Consider the following 6,016-nt stretch of genomic DNA (forward strand, 5'->3'; position numbering starts at 1 on the left):
TATATATATATATATAATATATATATATGAATTAATTATGTTATACATACTAAATATAAATTAATATTAAATTTTGTATTTATATATATGTTTCGCATTATACAGGGTATCTCAACGTAAATAAATAAGTGTAAACGAATAAATAAATACAAAAATGAAAATTACGTTTTATCTCTTGGCGATTTTCTGCAAAACGAAGCAAAAACGAGCATATCTCTAAAGGATTATTTCTCTCAGTTTATCAATCCTCTACACAAAGTTTGGTCATATAACTTTGGGATATCCTGTAAATCAAAGAAGAATAATTTTATCTGCGACAATTTGCAATTTTTATTCGCGAGTTAACTAAAATTATCCGGAATCCAGTTATTCTTCCAATTTACGCTAAAACTGCCTTAAAATAGAAACAGCAAGATAAACCTTAAATTGAGAGTAATTGCTGAAGTAACAGAACGTAATTAGAAATACGAAAGAAATTAAAGCGATGCATGTTTGATGATGCAGTCGCGTGGTATTTCGCTATCGATCCGATTACGAAAATATACGGTAATATTTTAAAGAGCGTATCTGTTTTTCTAACGCAATCAATCGGGATAATCCTATTGGCTCGAGCATTCGGTATTATAGAGAGCACAGTGAAGTGCATTATTGTAAAACGAAACCATAACGCGAAACACGCCTAATCTAATTTACCTGTGACGAAGTTAAGTTGCGATTTTACCGCATACCTACGTGTCTCATATGCATGAAACGGCAATTTATATAACTCCTTTTCGCGTGCAAAGGTTTGAGATATCGTTGAAGCTAATCGCGAATGGAGTCAATGGGTTCGAATCGTGCGATCGTATCGCGCGCAAAGATTAGTAATGCGCAAGTTAGTTTTAACTGTACATCACCTATGTCTAGTCTGTCCTCCGCAATGCGAAATAAATTAGATGCCCAATGTATTTTGGTACATTGTGTACATTGATGTGTCAAAATACATTTCTGCCGCCAATAGCGGTCACGAATACGTCTTATTTGTATCGATCGATCGAAAGTCAGACGACATCTTAAAAATTTGACTCCCATTCACCATTTTACTATTTCCGTCGAACTATCGGAATTTGATTATACCCAACGAACGGTATATTTGGTACCTTAATACCGCGCTAAATTGCATAATAAGTCACTTATTATTCATAATCTCCAAGTATAAATTCCTACTGTTGCCCAGAGAGTAGTGCACTCTCGATCGGCCGGCTCGATCTCGCGCGACTCGTTTTCTTCGGACTTTTGCCGGTATACCTATGGTAGCCAATCTTGCGCGAAGTTAATTGAGTTTGTAAACGCTCGCAGTGAGGCGATCCGTAAGGTATTCAGCGCGCGCGAATGCGTTTCATATTCATCCCGCGGCGATTTCCACAGACGTGCTTAATAAACGGCGGTTCATCCGTCGGACATTAGCCTTGCAAATAGTTTGGATCGTATAAGCGTTCCTCGGACTGATGGCGGTAGGCAGTAGGTATACGGATATGTATTGACACGTGATAAATCGTTGAATGCCGCGACTCGTGCCGAGCGCGCATCTACGCCCGAGGTGCAGTGCGCGCTTTCAATTAGGCCATCGATAAAATCGCGCAACCTGTTATCCCGCCGTGCGGCGATAGAGAAAAACACTTACGCCGCTCGAGATGCGCGAGTAATAAATTAATATTTGCGGCGGAGGCATCGATCGTGCTCACACAGGCGCAGCTATAGGCGGCTCGACGCGGCTGGCGATCGCGGAACTGCGCTGGGACATATATTTATTAAGTGTAGCGAAGCAATTTGCATCTCGCGTGAGTAAAACTCGAACGCGCCGATGTGGTTTAATTGAATTCTTGAGCAACGCCCGCGGGCGATGTCTCCGACCAACTGTATTCTTTTGAACGTGACGATAAACGCGCTACATAATTAAGAAGAGTCATACTTGACTCAATGATCTTCGAAGAAATATGATGAGTCTAATAATCTTAGAAGAGACCAAGAGAGAAGAAAATATTTACATAAGTAACTTAGCACAGCGCCAGTATAACAAGATGAAGTTACCAAGATACACGCGCATGTACATATATTAATTACTAAGATATATATATGTTTATTAATTACATTCCATTAACGTAGTTAGTGTTAATATTTTGAAGTAGTAAATTCAATATATATTCTTCACGTATAATTCTTATCTGATATGTGCTCTGATAAATTTAATATTGCAATTAAAGAGATGCATGATTGGTAATAGAGAGAGTGTAATAATACTAATAATATCGGATTAATTTTATGAAATATTATAAAATAATTAGTAATACAGAATGTGTATGCGAAAACGTCAATTTATATAAAATTTCGATTATAACAAGGACTAATTAGAATTTGCAATAAATCGAGTTCTGCTAACATTTGTTATATGTGCGTATAGAAAAAAGCAGAATTTATGTCCTCCATTTCTTATTTACGATATAATGCAAACAATTTCGCGACAGCAGGTAATTTTGTTGAGATTTCGTATCATTCTGAATTACTCTATTATGAGTTACTGAAATTGTCTTGCCAGCATTTCATTTTGATATATTTGGACTTATCGATTTACACGACTCGTGATGTATCGCGAGCATGACAAATGTAATTTATCGGTATATTGAAAAGAAAGAAGAAAAAAAAACCGGTTTGTACATTACGATACGCACAGATGCGTATCCAATCGCGGCGATTTTGTGTGCTTTATCGTGATATAACCGGTGAGCAAAAAGAGAAAAACTGATGACACATCTTGGCTGCGATATGGCACCCGGCTATAGCTGTGAAAAGTCACATCTGACCTTATCGGCCTACATAAAAAGCTCGTAATTTAGGTAAATGACAATCGATAACTATTCCGAGGCACGTGCTAAGTGCGCGCTCTGACAAATGGTAACGTATTATGGAAAATGTATACCGCGTATGAGCGTCAGAATGTTTCGTCGTGTTTGCAAGACCTTATCACGTACAGACGGCTTATGATTGACTTCCCTGACCTCCGAATACACCGACGCCTTCGGAAATACTTAAATTTTCATTTCGCTCGTTAGCTGTGATGATTATGTATATGAAAGCGACACGATTGCTTGTATAGATAGAAGGAACGAAATGAAACAACAATTTTATATATCGTAGTCAATTTCTATATTGCTTCATACCCTTCCTCGAAATATTACAAAAACAGCCATATTCAAAAACATATTTGTAAAATAATTTGCGTTGGCATTGCAGTTATTATTTCAATTTGAAACACGTTTGTAATTATGAAAATGGATTGCATTACAAAGAGATATGGCCTGATATTCTATACAAGATACTTTCTCTCTTCTCTCTCCTTTACAAAATTTTATTATTGTAGAATTAAATTTCTACACAGTAATGATATTAAATTTTGAAGTCTATATATATATATATAAAATAAGTCAGTAAAGAAAGACATTTTAATACAGGAATAAAGGCCATGAGTTTTTTTTTGTAACGATAGAAAAAGGTATGACCACTTTCATGCAATTGCAAGCAAGTATTAAAAGAAATTAAAGTCAACTGCCATGACACGTCGATCGCGTCGATTTTCAGCTGAATTGGCTGTTTCTGTAAAATTTGATTTAAAGTTAAAGCGGTACGGTTACGGCTTTTCCTGCAGGAAAGTTGCTCACCTTCGACGTAACGAAATCCCGATGGAGAACGGTGGTCTCTTTGATGTCACCGGGGAAAATCCCGCGAGATGCGCGGGAAAAATGTGAACGGAGAAAAATGAAAAGCGTTTCGTGATTGACCCGACGACGACGAGCGTGGTTCTTCTCGCGATCGCGCACTCTCAATCACTAGATATCCTTCCACCTGGAATGAATAGAGATTCGTCCGGTTATCGGAGATTTCGGATAACCGTGTTATCCTCCGTCGTGTTCTCTCGTAAAATTTTTCCAGACATTCCCGCGAACGACGAAGATGATAATCAAAAATCTGAAGCGCTAATCAAAAATCACATGCACTTTCGTTTGTCTTTATCAAACATTTGCATTCACGAGTGACACAAACGCTGCGCGAGATCTGTACGGGAAATTGCAGGAGCTAAATTGTAGAAACAATTTTCAATGAGCGCTCATCATGACGATCGTAAAAGGAGGAACGTATTTTCCTAACAAAATTCTGACAATATTATCAAATAAATTTCTAAAAAATAATTGTGAATATTCAAAAATAGATTTAGAAATAACTAAACATGCGTCTCAGATGTATGTATATTGGACATGCATAAATAAATAATTCTTTCTCCCCGAAACGATCTTATATGTATACATACGCGTTACATATTCGAGAAAATAATTGGAAGAATAATTAGAAGAATAATTGAAAGGTTAACGAGTTCTCTTTTTTTTTAATACATCGTCGCATTTAATTGCCAAGGCACAATATGATTAATTCACCGGGATAAAATACAATGTCTTGAATCATACATGGACGTGACCGCGCCGTTATACATATATCTACAGCGCGATAAATGAGGTCAAAAAGAGGTAGGTCAGTAAATATGACCTCGGTCCAGTCTGACGTAAGGGACACCATCATGTGGATGAAGCTGATGCTCCAAGCCGACAGGTTCTATGTTTTGTTCAATTGTCCTATCTGACATTTGGCTCAATTCAATTTCTCTTGTAATTTAGCAAGAAAGCGATTCTGAATGCTGCAGATAACATAATAAAAGTTACATTTTTCAAAATCAAGTAGATTGCTATTTTTTAATTCCAGAAATGTTAACAAAAGTTGATTGTACTACGAAGAATATCCACAGAAAATGTATACATTTCGTTATTAAAAATCTATCGACTGTATCACAATTTTACAATGCAAGTTCATATCGGAGGCTTTGACGACACACGAGCAATTATGTCGCATACGTGAAACATCACGCGTAATTGATGCAAATAATGAATATTTGAGAGAGTAGGGTTTTTGTGAAAAAAAAATCGATAGCTCGATGAAAAATAAATAGCATTTCGATCGTGCGACTCGTTGCACGTATAACAGGCAAATCTAATGTTGGATCGCATTCGATGCATTCATTATTTCACAATGATCGCAAATGCGAATTTTTATAACACTGCAAAAACGTTATTTTCAAAGAAATATTTTTTTTTAAGTTAACATTTAATAAAACACATTTACTCAAAATGTCACTTGCATGAAAAGAAACGCGTTGACAAATCTAACCTTAGAATTATCTTACAAATCATCGATAAACATTTCCGGTTAAACGCTGAAATTTAGCGTTCTGTAATTTTAAAGAAAATTTTTTGGCGGGTTTCGCTTTTAAACTTATATATTCACAATATAATTAATACAGATCATCATGAGGAGCGCGATCTATTTCGTTCAGCGTGTAACGGCAGTCACGCGTCGCTGAAGTCTTCATTTCTGACTGTCATAAAGTCTAGAAGACGCACCGATAACAAAGACAAAACGCGATACTAACTGCGTTAAGCGATGATGACGATGACGACGTGAAGAAATGATCGAAGGGTCGGGAAGGTCGCGAGGGTGCAATGCGCGCGCGATCGAGCGGGAAACGCTCGCGGCGCGATAGATCGCGATATACACACTCGAATCGGGACCCCCCCTTTTCTTTTGTCACCGCGCGAAAAAAAAACTCGCGGGATTATCCGCCAGTACTGAAGATGCACAACACACACGGATCACGGAGATGCGAGACGCGTGCGTAACGCCTGATGCGGAGGAAGCGCAGCCACTGAGCACCGGAGGGTTGCCGCGCGGTAGGCGCCCTCGACACGGTCTACTCCACTGGAACTAGTAGGGGTGGATCAGGGCTGATGCCGTAGTTTGCACGAGCCCTGTATATGACGGCTTTACATACATATTGAATTACACGGAAAGAAAAGAGGCGAATTTTTTGCACTTATTCGTTGAGATAAGAATTCGCTTTAAGGAGATATGAATAAAAAAGTGATTTATACCATCA

At 37.8% G+C, this 6,016-nt stretch overlaps 1 protein-coding gene across 1 annotated transcript in view; it reads right to left on the reverse strand.

The window, feature by feature from the left end:
• Positions 1–5,703, reverse strand: part of LOC105451206 — a 78,998-nt gene extending 73,295 nt beyond the window's left edge. The window contains exons 1-2 of the mRNA XM_011691508.1: positions 5,513–5,703; positions 3,696–3,879 (exon numbers count right to left, since the gene is read on the reverse strand). The gene's annotated coding sequence lies outside the window, so the exon portion shown is untranslated. The remainder of the gene's footprint in view (positions 1–3,695; positions 3,880–5,512) is intronic.
• Positions 5,704–6,016: the final 313 nt, after the last annotated feature.

This window comes from Wasmannia auropunctata, unplaced genomic scaffold (genome assembly GCF_000956235.1).
Source record: "Wasmannia auropunctata unplaced genomic scaffold, wasmannia.A_1.0 LD336053.1, whole genome shotgun sequence".
In the NCBI taxonomy this organism is placed as follows: domain Eukaryota; kingdom Metazoa; phylum Arthropoda; class Insecta; order Hymenoptera; family Formicidae; genus Wasmannia; species Wasmannia auropunctata.